The sequence below is a fragment of the Nothobranchius furzeri genome, chromosome 2 (genome assembly GCF_043380555.1).
Source record: "Nothobranchius furzeri strain GRZ-AD chromosome 2, NfurGRZ-RIMD1, whole genome shotgun sequence".
Taxonomy (NCBI): Eukaryota; Metazoa; Chordata; class Actinopteri; order Cyprinodontiformes; family Nothobranchiidae; genus Nothobranchius; species Nothobranchius furzeri.
In genome coordinates, this window is record NC_091742.1 from 68403782 (window position 1) to 68425809 (window position 22028).

Genomic DNA, 22028 nt, shown 5'->3' on the forward strand with positions numbered 1-22028 from the left:
GAGTTTGAGTTTGACACCCCTGCCACATCTATCTATTTTCTGCCTAATTTTTCTATAATTTTAACATTTGGGACAGATGAAGCCGAAATTAATTATTTTCAGAACTTGTTTAATCATTTTGCTTCTGCTATTTAAAGCCAACAGGAAAACTGTTGTCAATCAACCTCCAATGGCTTGTTCTACTGCAACATCCGCACAAAGCTCCACATTTTTTGTTGTGTTCTCTGCAGTGGTTGTCATGCAAATAACACGCTCTGCTGGGATATTGATTGGTTGGACAGATGCAAACAGCAGGTTTCAATGAAGGCCCGAAGTCTGCATGGAGAGAAAAGTAATATGAACTGATGAGCTCAGTCTGGTTAGAAATGTGGCTCGTTAAGTTTGTTTTTCTGTCTCCTAAACTGACTAGAGACAACATTCGGCAGCTCTCCTTTTTACCACACGTTGTTTTGGTTTGATAATTGTTGTATCAAAAGTTAGAAAATTATAAAGTAGAACATTTTTAAAATATGTAATGATAGTCTCAGGAAGACAAACTTTTCAAAAATTGTTTATATTGTAGAAATATAATTAATATAGAACCATATAATAATACAGCCAAAATTATTGGGACAGCCACCCAAATTAATGCATTCAGGTGATCCAATAAAGACACGGAAACATAGGTCTCGGGCCACACAAGCATCCACAGTAACATTAAAAGTTTTACTCTGTTTAAGTACGTCAGTTTAATACATTCAGAGGACCTGAGCTGCTGTGTGATGTAAATGACCAGAAGAAGCGTTTTTATGGTGCTCTGTTTGACAACAAAGCCCCATAAATTCTGTCGTAGCGGGGGAGTTCCACTTCGTTGTTTGGTGTTGGGAGTTTAGTAACGGAAACGCAAACTGTGCTTATTTGCTTGTGCTTCCATTCTGCTTCACAAGAAACTCCTTTATTTCTGCTAATGCTGGTTGTTTTGAATGCTGTCTGATGATGTAATTTCCTACCAAGTTACTACCAATCAGAATGAGTTAACCAACATTTCTGCTTAGCTACCAGGCATTTCCAAGTACCGGAACTCTTAACCCTCCCACTGTCGTTATGGGTGACCCCGCGAGGAAAGTTGACCGTGGTCTATGTGGCAGGGGTGAGGTGGTGCTCACTCCTCACCCCTGCCACATGGAACCAAGGGATAAACCATCAATGCTGCTCAATGTTCAACTTTCCTCGTGGGGTCACACCCATTAGGACAGTGGGAGGGTAAAGATCCTGAAAAAGACCCAGAAAAAGGTCCGTTCAGCCAGCTTGGAAAGTGAAAACACCCCTTAAGAATCAGACTTACGTCTCAAAATTGCCAAAAACACATTCCTAAACTGGAAAGGCTTCATGCCCTGCGATGGACTGGCTCTCTGTCCAGGTTGTACCCCGCCTGATTGCCCGTTGACTGCTGGAGATAGGCACCAGCATCCCCCGCGACCCTGCGTGGACAAAGCAGGTTCAGAAAATGGATGGAACGGCTTCACACATCCTACACTGACATAGAGCTTTTGCCTCTGAGCCAAATAGTTAAGGCCCTCTACCCAAAACTCACTCAACCAGGTCTTGACCACCTGAATTGAAAATTCATTCAGTACCTCTTCCCAAAACTTTTGGCAGTAAAGTGTATAACATAATGAAGATTAAAACGTTTTAGGAATATTTTTGCAGCAGCCTAAAGGAAAAAAACAATAAAGCAATCATTTTGTTCATTTATATGGTGCAATCAACCAAAAAAAGAAAATACTTGATTTTCAATCTTCCAAATTTTGCTCAAGCATTCTAAAATAATTGGCCTCTTATCTACCTAAATATAGCCTGTTTAGAAAACTAAGGAAAAATGCCAAATTTGCATTTTTATTTAATCAAAAGAAAAGAGTAAGTAAAAGTACATCCCTTCTGTGTTTTGGCAATAGAAACAGATTATAATGTCCAAGCAACAGATTCACTAAAATCCGAACCATTGGACAACGCAGTGGAAAAAGATTTACAGCTGGGATTATGATTAAAGCGCTGTGCATGGACAAGAGAATGGAAGAGGTTTACAATAACCAGAGTTTATCTGCATTGTCTTCCTCTTCAATAAAGTAAATATAGCATTTTCTCCTGGGATACGGAGTAGCAGGCCCCTTTATTTCTTTCCCAAACAATCTCCTTCTGTGAGCAATACGCTGGAAATAACTCCTAAGTCTTCTGGTGAGAGCCCTCGGGGACACATCCAGAAAAACTGTGCTCTGTTATCATACAAAGCTTATCCGAATACTTCCATCTAAGAGCTTACTTTTTGAGCAAGAAAATAAGTACTATTGCCTTTAAGAGTATTTTTATTTTTACATTTTTCTCATATTGCAATTGTCCTTCCCAGTAGGGGGAGGCTAACTTGGGAGGACACATAAAATACATTTTGTTTAAGCTGGACGCAGCAGCTTCAATGTGTTCTCTTTAAAATCGGAGCTAGTTCAGAGTTTAGGTAAAGATATAAATAAAGTTATCTCCCTTCCTTGCAGCCGTTTTATGTCCAGTCTGACGTGCATCTATTTAGTTAAAAGCACGAGAAAAGACCACGGCCATTTTTCAAAATTTGATGACGGCCTTGCATAAATTATGCAAACTTTTGTCCTTGTGCCAAGCAGTGCATCTACTGAATAATAATTACGTAAGGGACTTGGGGATATGAGCATGCAGAATATGAAACACATGCCAATGTCCCCTGCCTTCTGTGTCCCAGTAAAGGGAAGGAGTAAGGTGTGGGGAACAAAAGGAGGCAAATATGATAACAATTCATTTAACTTTCGAGGTCTCCATCTTTTGGTGCTTGCACTTCTCTAATGGAAATCTGTAAAAAAATAAATAAGATAAAAAATTCTATGGTACCACATGATTGGATTACAGCTGATCTGACATGGATTTTACGTGGATACAGTAGGACTGGGTGATATTGCCTAAAATCAATATCACAATATATCGAGGATTTCACCTCGATAACGATAAATGGACGATAACTACAGGTATGCGCAGAAACAAAAGTTGTCCACTAGATGGGGCTGTCACTCGTATTGCATTGAGTCACATCATGTGATTCGAGGTGGTACAGCTTCTTAGAAGGACGTAAACGTCGCCAACCTACACACACCTTTTCATTTTTTTATTATCAAATTTATTGACATGGGAAAAATGATATCGGTTACAGTCAGAATTTTTGATAACGATACATTTTCGATTCATTGCCCAGCCCTATATTATAGTATCATGAATGTAATTATTGTTATTAGCAATAGTAAGCCTTGTTAATTATGTTGTAGTTGTATGATGATGTATTGTAGTTGTATTACATGGCTTTGATCACAACTTATCTGACTTTGCTCATTATCATATTAGGGCAATAGTAAAAAAATACAAATGCTACGTATTATGTACTGGAATCATAATATCACATCATGTTGTGGTGTTTCCGTATTGAATATCAAAGTATCAAAGCATCATACTGTATTGAAGTGTTTATATATATATATAATCACAGTGCTGCCTGGTAGTACCATACTGCATCATTTGGATAGTATACTTTTGTTAGTATAATTTTATATTGTAGTAATGTATTATCATATCATTTATCACATGGTATGTTTCAGTTTTGCGTCAGTACTGTTTTGTTGTACAGTATCATAGCATCCCACTGTGGTTGTACTACTAAATTGTATAATACTATTAAACTGTACTGTAATGTTGTATCATAGTATCATATTTCATTGTATTATTGTATTTAACATTGTCTGGATCAAAACTGATCTGACTTTAATAGTGGTCACAGTAACTCTAACCCTAAAATATGTTTTGTATCCTTTGTACTACTGTATCTTATTGCACTGTATTGTATGAAGTATTGTCCGGTGTTATGGCCATATTTAATTGCTTGGATCACAACAAAGATGCATTGTTTGACATCATCCATTGGTAAAAATATTTACCCTAGAATGTAACTAATTGTATTGTGATAATTTACTATGTAGTATCCTATTGCAGCCGTGTTACATGGCATAGATCACTATTGTTATTATCAATAAGGGGTTTTTATAACCGAGTTTCAAGGAAAAAAGTGACTACAAAGCTGAGCTGGGTTTCAAACAGAATATTGATATTCATAATGTAAGATAAATGTTGGTACCTGCAATATTTATTTTAAGGTAACTGCTGACCATATGTCTTTCACTAGCATCAACAGTGAAAATGTGATATTTTACAGTGGTTTTTTTTCCCCCCAAAATATTATAATTTATGGATCAGTTTAAAATACAGAGAGCATAAGAGAATTTGCTGTCAAAGCTTCTTTAGCAAGAGGGAACATGAGGGCATACTGAAGCTAAATCAAACCCCTGGCATGAACAAAGCAGCAGAAGGATAGCTGTAGGTGATTTGATATGCAAATGCAATTACCTTATTTGCTAATCTACATGATGTCTCCCTTTGGCAAGACAGAGGTGTCCAATTTTGAATGAATCAGATCCTTTTTCTCTTTTTTTTTTTGTTACAGAAATCGGTGAGCTGAAGCTTCATTAGTTACACAGCATCCTGCTTTCAAGAACTCTAAAGTTTAATTGTGCAAAGATCTCGCCATTTAAAATAACAGTTTTGAGCTTACCTAAAAGCAGCATTATCATCAAGCAGCTTTATTTATATAGTAATTTTAACGATCGAGATGACACACCAAAGTGCTGAAGCACTGTTAAAAACCTAAAATTAATGAGCTGACCGTGTAAAAGCAATTTTTTAAAAACGATTTTTAAGCCTACTCTTGAACACCTCGATCGTATTGGCAGAGGCATTCCTGAGTCTCGTACCAATCTGTAAATTAAAAAACGAAGACATTGGGATGGCTCAACCATAGCATAGTAGCTTGGATAGATAAGGAGGTGTGTTGCCATGCAAAGCATAAAAAAAAAACAAGAATTTTGAAATCAGTTGTGTACCAAACTGGGATAGGAGTTGAGCTTGAAAGTACTGCAATTACAATCTTTTGGACTATATGAAGGAAAAAAAATTTAAGTTGTTGTTTTTGGCAATTAATTTATGCCATGTTTTTTTAAGCATAGCTAAATAAAATCAATTCAGATTCTAAGATTAAAGGCTGATAAAAATAATTGGACTCTACTGCCACACATATTTTAGACGTTTACTTTAATGCTGCTTTCCGGGGTTCACTTTCAGAAAATATGTATGATTTGTCAGAAATCCGTGAAAGCGATTGTCTCATCATGTACTGTGACAAAATGTATGCGATACGTCCTTTTTTTGGTTTTCGGCTAAGCACGGCCCCTGCCCCACAGAGCTCCGTGCAATAGGAAACTGAGCGCCGACCAGAACTAACCAATAGCGTTCGACTACTGCTTACTTGCTTCAAATTTAAAGAATACCTCGACTGATGCAGAGTTGATGAACTTTTCATGGACAAGTATGTCTTTAAAATAGAAATATATGAGAACACAACGTGACATGAGAACAATACTCGTTAAAAAATGTGTTTTAGCTCTGTTTGTCAGCTACAGAAGCACATTTTTAAACAGAAACGTGAAGTCACCCTCTTAAAAAAACAGAGGAACAGAGTTTTTGTGTGAAATGCTTGTCAGCCACTAGATGGTGCCACCAGATAAGAGAAATACTCCGGAAAGAAGCTTTAACTTAACTTTTTGGATAAAATTTTACATTAAAAAGATTGTACTTATTAATAATCAGTGGAAGTTCACACATTAGAATGTTACGGCAGACTGGCGATCCTACCAATACACAAAGTTTGAACTGCCGCAGTAGCATGCAGATTTTGGTGTTTTTATTGCATTTTTTTCCCAATGTCATGCAATTGACCAACACTTATTGGGCATCCCTGAATAAACATTATAACCTAATATGATGTTCTTAGCCAAGTAAACAACCCTGTGTTCATTTCCAGCCTTCCTATAGACCGTTACACATCACTAAAATGTATGACTACTGAAAACAAAAATGCACCGCTCCCGACACAGGGTAGACCATTTTTGTTGGGCAAGACACTGGTTGAGCACAACTTCTAGCTGTTTCCTTGGCATTTCCATGTTATTTATTAATTATATTGTAGGTAAAGTTGCTGTGTTGTGGCTCATTTTGATAGCCTGGCAAGTCAGACTAAAGAATTATATTATTTAGTCTGGAAACACTATTGACGGCTCTCGGTCGTAAAGCGGGTTCTACCATTGTCTTTGAAACTACCCCAGCATTCTACTGGACAATGAACAGTGTGATGTACTCACCGTAACGGAAGTCGGTCAACAAGACTGAAGAAAGCAAAAACACATCCTTTTTCTAAATAAAGGACTTAAGTACATCAATCTGCTCCTGATTCTAATAAAACCCAAGTCCAAATAGTCCACAACCAGTGCTGGACTGACCATAGGGCATAGCGGGCAACTGCCCGCTGGGCCGAGCCTTTCATCTTTTATGGGCCGGTGTCTGTTTTTTTTTTTTTTTTTTTTTCCTGGCATCTAGTTGTTGCGGACAACTTGCCCGCGCCGCCCCACGCGACGCCTCGTAAAAGTTGGTGGATTGGCCAATTGGTAATAATACACTCTGGGCTGGACCAATAGCCAGAGGTCTGATGCACCCGCCAGTTGTTTGTGAATCTCAGTAAACAGACAGACGAGCTTAACAAAATGGAGAACAAAAAACGGAAAGGAGAAGCGGAGAAAATTCGACTAAAAAAGAAACTGGCCCTTCAGGCTGATGCTGGCACATGTGTTAAAATCTCACAGTTGTTTGGTAGTGAAGGTTCAAGTAAAATCAATTTAGGAAGTGATGGAGCCTCAGCCCAGCGACAGGTTGGAGAAGAAAAGAGGGAGGAGGAGGAGAAACCCAAGCCGGTGTTGTGCCATAAATTGACTCGCTGCCAAAAAATGATTAGCCACCGCGGGATCGCGCACGGTTAGGCAATTGCATTTCTAGACAAAATTCCCCAAGATTTCGCCCTAAAACTCAGCATATCTAGCAATATGGACATTCAGAAAGCAAAGATAACCTCTTCCGGTACTTAAACAGATGTTTATCGCGGATATTAGTGTGGCAGTGTTTGTGGCACCCTGCACGGGAGCACGAGGACGTGCTTGTGGAAAGAGGGAGGAAGATGTGGCAGTGTGAGCGTCCTGTCACAGTGTCCCGATTGATTGTGCGCCCTGGTTACTTAGCCAAGGAGATGTCCCTTTGGCTGACTGGTTAGAGCGTATGACTTTCACCCGGGAGTCTGGGGATCGAATCCCGCCCGGGTACTCCTTTCTGCACCTTGCCACATTAGTTTTTCCAGTTCGGAAGTTGTTTTAAGTGTTGCTATTTGTCTTAAACGTTCACAATGAGGATATATTAATCCTTTTTGCAATATTTGCGATTGAAAGATGGTTTGTGCCACAAACTTTGTGGTAAGAACTGGCTTTCTTTATGTTACAGCCTTGATACTAAAAAAATAAATAAACAATGTAAAATGGCACCCTGTATTGAATGTAAACGTTGTATAAATGGAAATAAACAATTCTCCAGCGATTTAATTTTTTCCCCTTCCTTTCTTTAGTCCACTTGACATGGAGCCACAGTTAACTAGTTTGGGGCACATTTTTACTTGAAAAAAAGTATTTAAAATGATCAAGCTTTGGCTTTAATGACACTGTGTAGGTTGCTATCTATACATTACGTTGCTCTATTTAAAAGTAACAAGATAAAAGCATTTCAGCACATAAAATCAAGATTGTCACTTGCCAAATAGACTACACCCTCCCGTTTACCTATAAGAAATGCCTCAAAATATCTTTAAATTCTTTATTGATGATTTAATTGTAGACAACTAAAATGGCATTTTACTTGCCAAAAAGTGATTGAATCGCTAAGATTTTCATGGAGGCTAAAATTGACCAAATAAGGGTTTTATGTATTATCTGTTGATGTTACTGTACTCATACTGCCTACTGTGTCATCAAAAACACCCCAAAAATGGCAAAAAAAAAAAAAAAAAAAAAAGAAGATAATTTCCCTTGCCAAAAATTGATTACAGTGTCCTGGTCACCTGTAAAGGGTTACATTTACCTAAATATTACTTTATTTATTATCTCTTGATGTTATTAGTGCCATCACAGGATGCCGGTGTCTTTCACATTCATAAACACCTCAAAAATGGCAACAAATGATCATTTCCCTTGCCAAAAATTGATTACAGTGTCCTGGTCACGTGTAAAGGGTTAAATTGACCTAAATATTACCTTATTTATTATCTCTTGATGTTATTAGTGCCATCACAGGATGCTGGGTGTCTTCCACATTCATAAACACAGAGTCCTGGTCACCCATAAAGGCTTAAATTGGCATAAATATTACTTCATTTATTATGACGCTGGGTGTGTTCCACAATCATATTCGAATAAACGTGAAAATATTCTGTCCGAATATCTGTTTCTTGTTATAAATATAACAGCTAGAAGGATTTACAGTTAAAATAGGAGAAACACGTGAATCCCCAGGAGGAGTCGTAACACCACTTGCCTCATGCACATAAGTGACCAAAACAAAGCAGCATGGAGACACTCCGTCTCCAACCACCTCTCAGGCAGCAGCCTGCACTCCCAAGTTCTACACGTCACCAGAACAAAACCAACCGCAACACAATAAAAGCAGTGTTATACAAAATGGAAGGCCTGTAGTGTTTATTCTCTTACAGTAACAACTTATCAATTTTTTGGAGGAATTTATTTGAGAATTTTTTGGTTTTTATTAATTGTGCAATAGAAAAGTAATCGCTAGATTAATCATCTAAATAGTCATTAGAATAGTCGACTATTCGATAAAATAATCATCAGAATAATCATTTTAAAAATAATCAGTTACCCCCAACCCTACTTTTTAGAATACCAGGATAGGAAGGATGGTGTAGGTTTACGTTTATTAGATTGATACATAAATACTACCAATAAGAAAGTGTACGTTGGTGTGTGTCAGAAACAGCATAAGGCTTAATGTCTTTTCCAAAAAAAAACAGGTGATGGGCCGGTCTCCAGTCAAAATGCCCGGGCTGAATTTTTGTCCCAGTCCAGCCCTGTCCACAACTGATGTAAAAGCTTTTTATAATGAGCTGTCACCATTTTGTTCCACTCCGTCGCATCATCCTGCCCACCAAACCAATAAAGCGCCTTGATTGAACCACAGAGCAGACGGAGTGTTGTGATTGGCTCACCACTGTGGACCAATCACAGCGCTCTATCGGTTTAAAACCCCGATCAAGAGCTGTGGTTGGCTCACGCTGCTAGGGGCTGCGGAGGTTCCAATGGAGCGTTCCTAGAACAAACTTAGCAAAGCAAGAGTTTGGTCTAGTTCACTGGGCTAAAATTTTGATGCATTGTGCTTTTCGTTGTTGCACTGTGGTCTTTATATTTCAGTCAATCACACAGGTTACTGTAGAGAACAGTTTATGTAAAATTTAACCATTTAGTGGTTAGCTTCAGTGAAACAGATTCTAAAGCTAATTGGATTTCGAGTAACTTCATATTTAACCCATTATATTTTCATGGAAATGTCAGCCAGGTAAACAAGAAGCATTTTTCTACTCAAAAATATCAAGTGAGTCCTTTTTACTCACAAATTGCATATCTCAGTGTACTTGTGTTAGCTGTGCTTCTGTTTAGACAAATTCCCTTGCTGGCCATCTCATTGAGTACCAAATAAATTTCCATAAATAAATAAATAGAGGCATTTTTCTCGGTTTCCTTTTGTTTAATTCCACAGACGATCTGTTTCATTGTGGGGAAACAGGGCCGAAATGGATGATTGATTTATGGAAATCCACTCTGAGTGGATGACATTTGTCATATCAATAGCATTTCTGATGGAAACAATAACCGTTTTTCATGAGGGATGGAGCTCCAGGTAATAAAGACCACAAGGGAATGACACACAAACTGGTAGATTTCATTAATGTGAAAAGAGAGCTTTCATAATGCCCATTTGGACCACAGTGTCTGTAATTTGAGACTTGATTGCTTCGTCTTAATTCTCTAAAAGAAAAAAAGATGTGATCACAAAGTAAAGGGAGAGCGACATGCTTAAATATACACACAGAGTCGTGCACACATCTGCTCATCAGCAAGCCTGTTGGAAACTGTCACACGCCTGGCAGGTTCTTTAACTTGGGCAGATGGCGCAGCACAATTAGGCCCACCAAATCTTTCAATCAATCTCTCGTACGACATTTGAGGAATGTAGACCCACTTTGGCCTTCTTGTCTTTCACTTGTGTGTCCACTTTGTTGTGTATTTCTACTCTCATGTTCTGCAAATGATGTCTTTCCTAAAGAAAAAAGTTTCAGTACAATATTTTATTTGGATTTCCTCGTTCTTTCCCTTTATTTTTCCCATCATGATTGTCACCACACCCAGTTTGTCTACGTCTTCCTCTGCCCCACACTGTTGGCTTGTTTAACCACTGGCCTGAATGCAAGACGGTACGGTAGACAATAGCCAAGCTAAAGTGTTTCATTCACACCCAATTACTGTGAAAGAGATTTTTCAAGCCAGAAATTCACAGAGGAGCACAATAAGAGCGTCAGAGGGAACTGAGACATCCCTGGCATTTTACATTCCGTCCCGTGTTCCCCACACAAAGAGAGATGAAAAGCGATCTGGTGTATCCAACACCGGCGAGGGCCATTAGCCAGAGCCATTTAAATGAGGATAACTCCTGACTGCGGCGCTGAGACGGGAAACATCTGCTGCTCGAGCTGGGCCCTAGCTGGCCCTGAGGATTCTGCCTTTGATCAGCGGCCCTCGCTACTGCCTTCCTCAACAGCTCAGATGAAACAGCCTCTCGAACACAAAAAAGAGAAACAAAGGATGCATTTGTGTACAAACAGAAACTCCAAGACTTCCTCTTCATAAAAATCCACAGCATCATACGAGCACTTTTTTTTTCCCAGTGAAACTTTCACTTTCTGGTTTCCCGCACGAAAAACTATGACGGATCGTCATTTCCAGCGGAAGACAGCCAAACACCTCACTCAAGCGTGAGCCAGATGCCACCTTTGGACTGCCAATCCCACTGTTGTATTTCCCCCACCTGTGGCGGGGAAGATGATTCACTAGGCCTGCCAGACTGCATCGAGGGACACAGTGCACTGGGGCGTACTCTCTGCCAGCACAGACAGAAGGAGGGGGAAGAAAAAAAATACACACCATACCTTCTCCAATGCACTGTGACCCGCAAAAAGCAGTTGGTAAAATAATGTGGCCTGTGAGCAGATGTATCATACTCTGCCTACTCCGTGTGTAACATTTCACCAATTTGAATCAAGGCATCGGGCCAAATGATTACGATGTGGCAGACAGGCACAGATCTGGGCCTTATACACAGAGAAAATGAAATAAAATCACCGTTGCCCCGCATGAACACACCAGCTGCACCACAAAAGCAATATGAGAATTATGGGTTAAATTGGATTTTTTTTTTCTGAAGACACCATGTATATGTAATTTTTGGGCACTGTATTTTTAGCTGAGATACCCACGCTCCACCTGTGCAGCATTCCTCTTTGAATACAGAAACTACAAAAAGACTGTTTCCTTTTACCGACACAAGCAGAACGCCACTTACAAAAAAGGTGACGCAGATTTCACTCTGAATTTACATCCACGACATCTTTCCCCACCAAACATAAAAATATAAAAAATACATTTTCTTATTCTGTACCCACATCACTGTCAGACACGCTTTTGTATTTATCCTGACTTTAAAGACTGATTTTTGGCACAGTGGCACGGTGAAACAAGCCGATTTAAAAGATAGAAATCTTTCTACAGCCTCCAACAAAACGAGGGTGTGAGAGATAAAACTTTGTTTAAAAGTTTGTAAATAGGAAACTTTTTACTGATTGGCTCAATGAAATGAACTTACTTGTAATGTTTACTTGGTGAAGTGCCTTGAGACGACTCTTGTTGTGATTTGACACAATATGAATAAATTGAGCTGAATTTAAATAGAAAGTGAAACCATAATATCTTCTTTACAGCGCTGCCATATGAAGTCACGGACAACAAAAGATGTTTGGATCTAGAAAACAGCAACTCTCGTTCACTCTGCCAAACAGTGTTGCTAACTCAGCGACTTTGTCGCTGTTCCTAATGACTTTTGTCCAAAAAGCACCTAGCGACATTTCTTTTGCTACTTTCTTGTAGATATTTCCTTCAGATTCGCAACACAAAGAAAACATTTGTACTCTGGACCATTCTTCCGGGAGCAAGGAAATAGAATGATCTGCGCATGCGCACGAGGAGTTATGCTGACAGACTGACCAATCAAAAACCTTTCTCAGCCGAGTGTGAGGAGCAAGGTACAGCTGCAGAACTGGGCCAATTTACGCCTGCAGCTGCTGCAGGTTCGCGTTTCTACTAGAGACCGTGCAGGTGTGAATGTGCAGTCTCTGGGTCTGCAGCCATCAGGCACTGTGGCCCTTCCTGCCTTCTGCAAATAAAGTCAGCGGGAGTTTGAACTACCGTCACACGCAGCTCTGTGGCTCATCTGAATTTCCTTCAGTAACACAAGGATGGTAATATCATGAGACACCCGCTCCCTTTTCCTGAGTGCACCGGTGTGTGCCGTTATTATCACAATCTAGATGGAGAGAAAACACAACGGAGAAGTAAAGAAACTATAAGGGCAAAAAAGCCGCTGTTCTAGAAAAAGCTGGTAATGCACAAACATGAAAGAATGTCTGTGAGAAAGAGGAGAGCAGGAGGTCTGGGCTGTCCTATAACAGAACAGTTGGATCACCCACCAAATCTCCCTTGGTATCACTTTATTTACACAGTTAGAATTAATTTGGCACATCAAAGCAATTTGGGCCATTTTAATCATACTATTAAATCATTTTAACTAATAAAGTAGTTTTTATTTGTTATGTAACATGTTATTTAAATATAAATTTATATATATAGGCAAGGCATGGCAGCTTTATTTATATAGCACATTTCAAACACAGGGGTAACTCAATGTGCTTTACAATTAACATGAAATGGCACGACCATAAACAGGAAAACACTAATTAAAAATACACAGAAATAAAATTATAATTCAGAGAAAAAAGGAAAAGACAGAATTAAGGTTGAGCAATGACATCACAGATTACAGTGGAGACGATGCAGCATGAGAAAGAGTTCATTCAACGGCTGATGAGTACATTGGGGTTTTTAGTTTGGTTTTAAACAACACTAGGGTTTGGGCCGGTCTGGGGTCAGGAGGAAGCTGATTCCATATGTGAGCAGCATAATAGCTAAAAGCATCTTCATCCTTATTTGGTTCTGAGCCGTGGTTCTACTAGCTGAATGTTTCTGTTAGCAGAGACGTGTCTTCAGCCGAATCTGCATGCATATACCGAAGCAACTATCTCGGAGGTACAAACACTCAGGAGACATCAGTTTACTTCCTGGGAATCTCACAAACGTGATTTCCTCTCCCTTTAATAGTCTTGCGTAAACACGCAAAAAATAAAATAAAATAAAATAAAAATAAAAACACAGAACAGGAAGTACCCCTACAAAATAAAACACCAACAAATGAGAGCATACACATTATACTTAACACCCCCACTTGCGTTCACTTTGTCAACCTCACTGTTTCATAAAGAAAAGAAAATTGAAAGTTTGTTTCCATTACATATTTACACTCCAAACATATATTCTTCGAACTTGCATAGCTTTGCCTTTGTTGCTGGCTTTATCATGACATCTGCAACCATCAGACGTGTCGAACAATATTCCAAAATCAAATTACCAGCTTTGACTGTTGATCTTATGAAATGATTTTTAATATCTATATGTTTACACCTCTGCCTGCTTACAGGGTTCTTTGCCAATGTTATTGTTCCTTGATTGTCCTCAAAAATCTTTGGTGGTACCTTTTGATGTTCATACATACTTTGCAACAGTTGTTTCAGGTACAAGCATTCTTGTGCTGTTATTGCCAAAGCAATGTACTTCGCTTCACAAGTTGACAAAGCAATGGTTGGCTGCTTCTTTGTCTTCCATGACACTAGTGTACCATTTTCACTTAGACTTATACAGTAGCCTGTGATACTCCTCCTATCAGTCTCATCTGCTGCCCAATCGGAGTCACCGTGAGCTTGAATTCTCAGATCTTTGTCAATTCTTCTGTAACTCAGGGTTTTGTCCTTCGTTTGTTTCAGGTATCTCAGAACATGCTTAACAGTAGTCCAATGTTCCATGGTTGGTTCTTTGAAGTATTGCAATAGTTTGCTTATGACAAAGCTCAAATCCGGTCGTGTGCAAGAAGTCAAGTAAATAAGGCTACCTACTGCCTCTCTGTACATCCTGATGTCTTCCATTTTCTCCCCATCATTATTATAGTTCAGCTTTGACTCACAAGGAGTTGATCTTGGTTTACAATCCTGCATTTGAAACCTTTTCAGAATATTTTCTACATATTGCTCTTGTGACATTTTAATACAATGTTCAGTTTGCTCAAACTCTATGCCAAGAAAATGTTTGAATTTACCCATATCTTTCATTTTGAATCTAGCAGTTAGCAGTTGCTTCACCGTTTTCAAAACAATCTCATTACTGGCTGCAATGATAATATCATCAACCCAAACAATAAGGATCACTTTGTCTTTTGTTGATCTGGTGTAAACACAACAATCTGCATAACTCTGAACAAAACCGTTCTCTATTAGATAGTCATATAACGTTCCATTCCAGTTTCTGCCTGATTGCTTAAGCCCATAAAGTGATTTTTCCAGCATGTAGACCAGTTTTTCATTGGTTTTTCCTGTTACTTTATAACCTTCTGGCTGCTCAACGTAAACCTCAGAATCTATCGGTGCATTAAGGTATGCAATTTTCTATGGTTACAATGTCCCACAATTTCGTGCCATGTTTGCAGATCGAAACAGTTATGACAGTTTTTGTACTCACTCACAGTTTCCAGCTGCTGCAAGCCTGGCTCTGGGTTGCGATCTTGCCTTCATGATGTTATCTTCTTGCTCCATTAAGAGCATTTTCCCAGTGTCCTCATAGCTGCGAAGTTTAGTTTTAAAATCAGCAAACTTTATTTCTGATTCACGCTGTGTGATGTGAACAGAAAAAGGTTTAAAACTGTCTGGTAAACCCTTTAACGCCATTGCTACCAGCAGACCATCACTAAGTGCTTCTCTGGCATTTCTCAGGGCTGTAATAAGAGTCTCAGCCCGTATGACGTATTCTGTCACACTCTCACTGCTTGCTTTCTTCAGAGAAGTCAGTTCAGTATAAAGGCTGATAATTCTGGGTGTAACTTTTCCCGCATAGTAGTTTCTCAGTATCCTCAATGCTTCACGTCGATCGTCAACAGCATCTCGCATCACGAGCGATAGAATCTTATCATCCAGGAACTGTATTAATTCAGCATAGGCCTGGGCGTTCTTGTCTTCATCTTCATCATCTCCCTTGGTAACGTTCAATATCGTGTCCTTAAGACCTTGTAATCGGAGATGTCCTAAGAATTTCGTCTCCCATAGCTCATGATTGTTCTCGTCACCATCGAAAACCAGTCTCGCCCATCGGCTGTTCGTCTCCATTGCACGCTTGCTCATTATACTATCTTAGCATGCTAGTCCTCACCACACCAAACACGCTGTACTTTGCGACTATCCTGGTGGCGGCGGCGTCCTCTTAAGTCACTTCGGATATTCGCTGGGCCCATAACCTGTTAGCAGAGACGTGTCTTCAGCCGAATATGCATGCATATACCGAAGTAACTATCTCGAAGGGACAAACACTCAGGAGACATCAGTTTACTTCCTGGGAATCTCACAAACGTGATTTCCTCTCCCTTTAATACAGTCTCGTGTAAACATGCAAAAAAAAAAAAAAAAACAGAACAGGAAGTACCCCTACAAAATAAAACACCAAACAAATGAGAGCATACACATTATACTTAGTTTCCTAAGGATTTCAGAGCCCTATTGAGTGTATATACAGGAATGAGATCGGACATGTATTTTGGCCCCATGCCTTTGAGTAATTTATAAACTAGTAGTAGCACTTTGAAATCTATTCTGTGTTTTACTGGTAACCAGTGTAGGGATCTAAGAACAGGAGTGATGTGCTCCGTTCTCTTAGTTCTTGTCAAGACTAGCAGCAGCATTCTGAACAAGCTGCAGTTGCTTCACAGCTTTTTTGGGAAAACCAGCTAGGAGACCATTGCAGTAGTCCAGCCAGTATCAGGCGAACATGGCCTGAGGATGATGGTCGACGGGAGTGGTAAGGGTACTGTGGCTGTGTTTGTGTTTAAAAGCTAGCTTGTTTTGCTACTGAAGCTTTAAACACTAAATAACCAATTAGGCTAAGCACATTTTAAAAAATGGTGTTTAAACATGCTGATGCCAGGTAAGAACTGATTCAACAAAAACAAAAATCAAAGCCAAGAAAAAGTTTCTGAGTTTTACTATTTTTCAATCAGAAAAAATGTTCCATTTTTTATTAGGGGCAATGCCTAAAAACATGGAAACTGAAAACAGAAGACTAGTCATTTGCCACAGATTCAACTTCTGGGTTACTCTCATTTATTTAACTGTTCCGTCTATGGTCAATGTTCATACCTTGGTGTGTGCATACCTCTATGCACCTGGCCACCCCTTCTCTCCAGTCTTTGGTCTATGTTCATTGCAACATAAAGTACCACATACTGGCCTGACATAGTGGCCAACAGCAGTTTTTATTTGTTTTTTTTAATTGTGTGTTTTCGCATGCATACAGAGATTAATAAAATCTGACATTTACTGGAATATTTTTTAAGAGTGACAAATCAAAAGATTATTTTAGGTGAAGTGTTGTGAGTCACTAGGAACTCAATCCCACATTTGTCTAAAAATTCAACACAAATATTACATTTGTTGTTTAATTCACCTTGTTCCATGGTATAATTATGCTGTTCTGCTGCATCTTCACTCTAGAATAGCAAGTTGAAAAATTAAAATACCCTAAAAGCAAAGCAGCAATGAGACATCACAAGCTTTTCTTGGCAGACAGTAATACTGGAAACTCCGGTATAATATTAGGAAATCTTCAATTGTATTAAATATGAATACCAAACAACCCTAAAACATCTCGTCTACATTAAAGATGTGATAGAAGTTTTCCAGCTACTTGTTCATGTTTTATTTAAAATATGACACTCGGGGGGAAAAGGATGAAACTGTAATAAAAAATAAAAGTGGAATACAATTCCAAAGTCCCCATAAGTTCAAACGTCCTAATGCAATGCACAAGGCTGCTCACCGTTTCCAGGTGTTCATTATTCAAAGCAGGGGATAACATCCTGAGGGTCATACCGTGTTCTAATTCCTAATTAACTGCCCAGAACAGAGATCATGGTCACAAGTGACCTTGACAGCAAAAAAAAGCGCCAGCTTATGTCTCGGGGCGCTGCTCCTACTCGTGTTTTGAACCATTCACTTCCTCTCCTGACGTAGTTAATGTTAATGTGTGCCACATAAATGGAAGAATTGGGTCATGCTTTGGGAAAGACGACCAACAAATAACTTGCTTGAGTTTTTAGTGGTTTTCAAGATGGGGCTCAACTGCAAACACCTGTGGAATTATGGGTAATCACAGTTAAAAGACCTCAGGAGGGTTTTGTTTATTCTGGGCATGCCCTTTGTCAATCAAACCATGTTAAAGCAGGGGCAAAAACAACAAGTAATTCCTGACTTTATAGATAATCTCAACTGAGGCTGCATACCTATTACTGGCAAGTCTTTTTTTTACTCCGTCTCTGTTATTAGTCATGTGTACACTTGCAGCAAACATACGTACTGAGGTAATACCGGCACAAAAGGATGCTGGTGACTAAATGTCTATGTTTGCTCAAGACTGAGGAAGCCCGCCGATTGACGTTGCAACACGGGCCACCTGCAGTCTGGGAAAAAGGTTTCTGGGGTGGAAATAGAGGATACTAAGGAATGAACTAGACAGACATGAGTAACCCGGCCCAATACGCTGCTTATCTCAAGGCTTATATTTCACAAAGGACCAGATAAGCTAATACATGCTGGCAGGATTGGGGGGGCGCGAATGGAGAAAGGAGAAGAAATTAGGCAGGTGGGGCATGGGAGGTGGGGTGAGGGTGAGGAATACATACCGAGGTCAGAATTTACAGGAGAGCGGTCATTTGCAACAGAGCCTGGATGCTTTAAATCTCCACAGAACAGTTAACCATTGACTAAAGGGACTCAAAGCCAGAGCTCCATGTCTGTCATGGTTATTCTACTCTGGAGGCCATGAGCGCCAAGCATGAAGCCATTATTAAAGCCTCTACCTGCCCTGGGCAGTGAATGCAACACTAATCAATGAGAAAGAGCTGCATTGTGTTCCGTCTTATAGGGCAGGTGATATGTTGGTGTGTGTTCACGTATGAAATCCCGTCTGTCCGGGTTTCCCCTTCAGGAAGGCTGTCTGGATTATAGAGATTAGCTTTATGCTTTAATCATTAACTTGTGACAAATCAGGAAGCTAAAATAATATGAGCCATCATGCATTTCACATTGTGTCATTGTCTAAGGACCTAAAATAATTAACTTTATTAACTTAGACCAGAGCCTGAGATGGAATAGAAGTGTTTAAAAAGAGGTGTGCTGTGTCTTTCTTACCTAGATTTGAAACTTTTCATCTTGTTTTATTTTACTTCAAGTTATACAAATGTATTTATTTGAAGAATCTTTCTCAATATGTCTTCTTGACACTACTGCCTGGGTTGAAAGCTTTCAAATACTGGATATTTTTTTTAAATAATTTGGTTAAAGAGATATTTTGAACATTTTTAACTGGTTCTTTTCTTGAACATGTTCAATAACCTTACCTGTTATATAAAGTTTCCTGACTCAACTGTAGTTGAAGGAATATTCACATCCAGCAGAACATATGAGCTAACAGCGAAGCACACTCAAGTTCAAGTGCATTGCTGCCATCTTCAAAAAGCTGTAATCTTCCATTTTTCACAGCGTTCTTTTTTTATATATATATGGATTTTTTCATAAATGTTCTCGCCATCATCACAAGTGAATTGCATGGGTATTTTTGGCAGAAACATTGTGACATTTTAACAAGATTTTACAGGATGTGCTACAATTCGCTGGTGCTGTTTATTCTTATGAATATCTTATTTACAGTTTTACACAAAACACACTTTCAAAGCACGTGCTAAAATAGAAAGTGCTACTTTTCTATTATTTCTGAGTGATATTGAATATAGTATTGGAATTGTACGATTTCTAACTTACACAACTATTTCAATACCAACACCACATATTTTTTACATTAAAAGTACAATCATAATAGATGTATTTGCTTATATTTTCACTTGAACATTTTTATTGTTTTATTTTCACTCTGTCCTTATCCCCTATATGCAGTGAAATACAACATAATAGAATAGACTTTATTGATCCCACAGTGGGGAAATTCACTTGTTAGAGCAGCACCAAGTTTTTATACTAATTGCATTTTACATGTTTAACAAGTATTTGTACCAGCAATTCTTTGGGGATCAGAGATAAATTACAAAATGTGTTCTTTGTAGATGTAACATGAACATTTAAAAAATAAAAGAAATTATGATTTTGCAACTACAAACACATATAATATTGAGCCAGGACTGGGCCTAAAATCAATATGACAGTATAGTGAGGATTTCACCTTGATAACGATAAATGGACGATAACTACAGGTATGCGCAGAAACAAAAGTTTTCGACTAGACGGGACTATCGTGTGTATTTTGTTGAGTAACAATGTCATGTGACTCAAGGTGGTACAGCTTCTTAAAGGGACATGAACGTCGCCAACCTGCACACATCTTTTAATTAGAATTTATTGGCATGGGAAAAACTATATCGTTTACAGTCAGAAATTCTGATAACGATACATTTTTTATTTATTGCCCAGCCCTATATTGCGCATAATGTTAAACAAATCACGTCATGTCATAAATAAGACATTATTGTCACACTGGTGTTTATATCATTTCAGTATATTTTCAGGATCCCTTGTTTTCCTTTTTTCATGTTTTATTTCCATTTTGTAATATTACTTTTTAGTTCTTGTTTATAAAAGTTATTTTTTTTTTTTACTTTTATAAATTGTGCTTGTGAAGCACCTTGCAGCTCTAATCTTGGAAGGTGCTTCATAAAAAAACTTTTCTACTTTTGGAAACGGCAACAGAATGGCAGGAAAACAAGCAAACCCACACGATTAGTCAAAAACTTGCACTGTTTTATAGTAAAAGCCAACAAAAGGGATAGGAGTTCAATTTGAAAATTAAAACGTTGATAAAACAATACTTATTAAGATTTGACTAGAGTATCCAACATGTACTCTTAAAGTTCAAAAGCCTGATCTGTGCTAAAAACAACATTTTTAAACGTGAAGCCCACTTCCTGTTTTAATTCAGTGTGTATTTTCATTTGCGGAATGAAAAAATGCCCTGAGCTCAGCACAGCTCCTTTTAAGCACTTCACCATAAGCCATAAGTGACAAAATTGAACTTCAGCTGTCAAGTACCTCAATTTCATCCTCGTGGATATTACGCAATTATCTGCTGCGCCAGGAAACAAATCCCATTGACTCGTTCCTATTTAATTCCTCCACTTGAAAATCCTCTACATCTGCTTTCTCTGAACCTGTTTTTTTTATAAATAAATAAAATTTTTAATAAAAACCCTGCTCCTGTTAAAATCCTTTTAAGAACTGTGTGCTACAAGAACCTACCCTACGCTCTTATTTGATTTAAAAGTGACAAAACGTGGCAGGTGACAACGGTGCTTCCACAAGAGGAAATAATTATCGGAATGTGGAGAGACGGGGGGATTATTCATTTCGGAGGAATCGTTGCCAGCTAAGAGAAAAACTGTTGACAGAGTAGCAGGAGATGGAGAAAAGGGGTGATGTACGGTTTCCATCAGCAAACAAAACACTCCATATTTCTTTAAAAGACAAAGTGTTAAGTTAGGCTACTCTGCACACTGTCAATAGCAACGTTCATCATCAGGCCAGCCACAGTCTATATATTGATGAAACCATCCATCACTTAAACTCTACAAGACATTATTTCTAATTAAAAACTAAGTCATAAATTTTGGCCTTTATTACCAGACTGAGGCTGTAAATAAAATCCAAGGGAGACAGACTGCAGCCTCTACCCGTGGTTTAGAGCCACTGTAAACGGAAAAAAAGGGACAGACGATTGCGATGGCACCTTCGGGATCCTCAAACGTCTCCTCTGGGGTTGACAGGAGGAGGGTGCTCAGCTTCAACCCAGTTAAGCAGATGCAAATCAATAATTCCTCTGCTTGTGTTTTTATAAGACAGGCACTTCCCTTCAAATGGCTGCATGCATACGAAGAACAAATATGTAAATTAAGTTTTCATAAACCGCATATTCACAGAGACAGCAGTGGGTGTACTTGAAGATGATGTATAATCATAAGAGGTCATAAAAGTGTACGAAATGCTGCATCACAACAGCAGGTTGGCTGGCGATGACAACCAGCCCAAGCTCTCCCCGCGTCCCCCCATTTTCCTCAGCTAAACAACGGTTTTTGCTGCCAAATACGTAGTTGCTGGACATTATTTAATGATCCCTGTTGATAAAGAGGCCATTAGCACACCTACGTAGTGGCCAGGGCTCTGGCGCTGGACGGGTAAACGCAAAACATACTCAGTCAAAAGCGAGGAACACTTCCCGTTTGACAACTTCTGATTGCCTCAGCGTGAGCGCGGGTTGTCAGAAGGTGAACTCTGCCGACAGCCGGCTGAGAGTGGCAGAGTGTTGGTTATTTTCTGACAGTCGCAGAAGGATGTCTGATTTCACAGGTACCAGTCTAAAGGGAGGGAGAAAATTGGGGGAAGAAAATGAAGAAAAGGCAAGTATGGGCTTCGCAACCTTTACTGCCAAAGAAAAATGAAGTCAGTACAA

At 39.0% G+C, this 22028-nt stretch overlaps 1 protein-coding gene across 19 annotated transcripts in view; it reads right to left on the minus strand.

The window, feature by feature from the left end:
- LOC107377409 (adhesion G protein-coupled receptor L3) overlaps positions 1–22028 on the minus strand; it is a 410636-nt gene that overhangs the window by 332053 nt on the left and 56555 nt on the right. For 4 of the 19 annotated variants that reach the window (XM_070547680.1, XM_070547678.1, XM_070547677.1 and 1 more), the window contains exon 1: positions 11959–13092. The exons of 11 other annotated variants lie outside the window; for them this stretch is intronic. The gene's annotated coding sequence lies outside the window, so the exon portion shown is untranslated. Of the gene's footprint in view, positions 1–11958; positions 13105–22028 lie in introns of those variants that run through there. 4 more of the 19 variants (XM_070547669.1, XM_070547648.1, XM_070547672.1 and 1 more) reach the window with 4 other exon arrangements.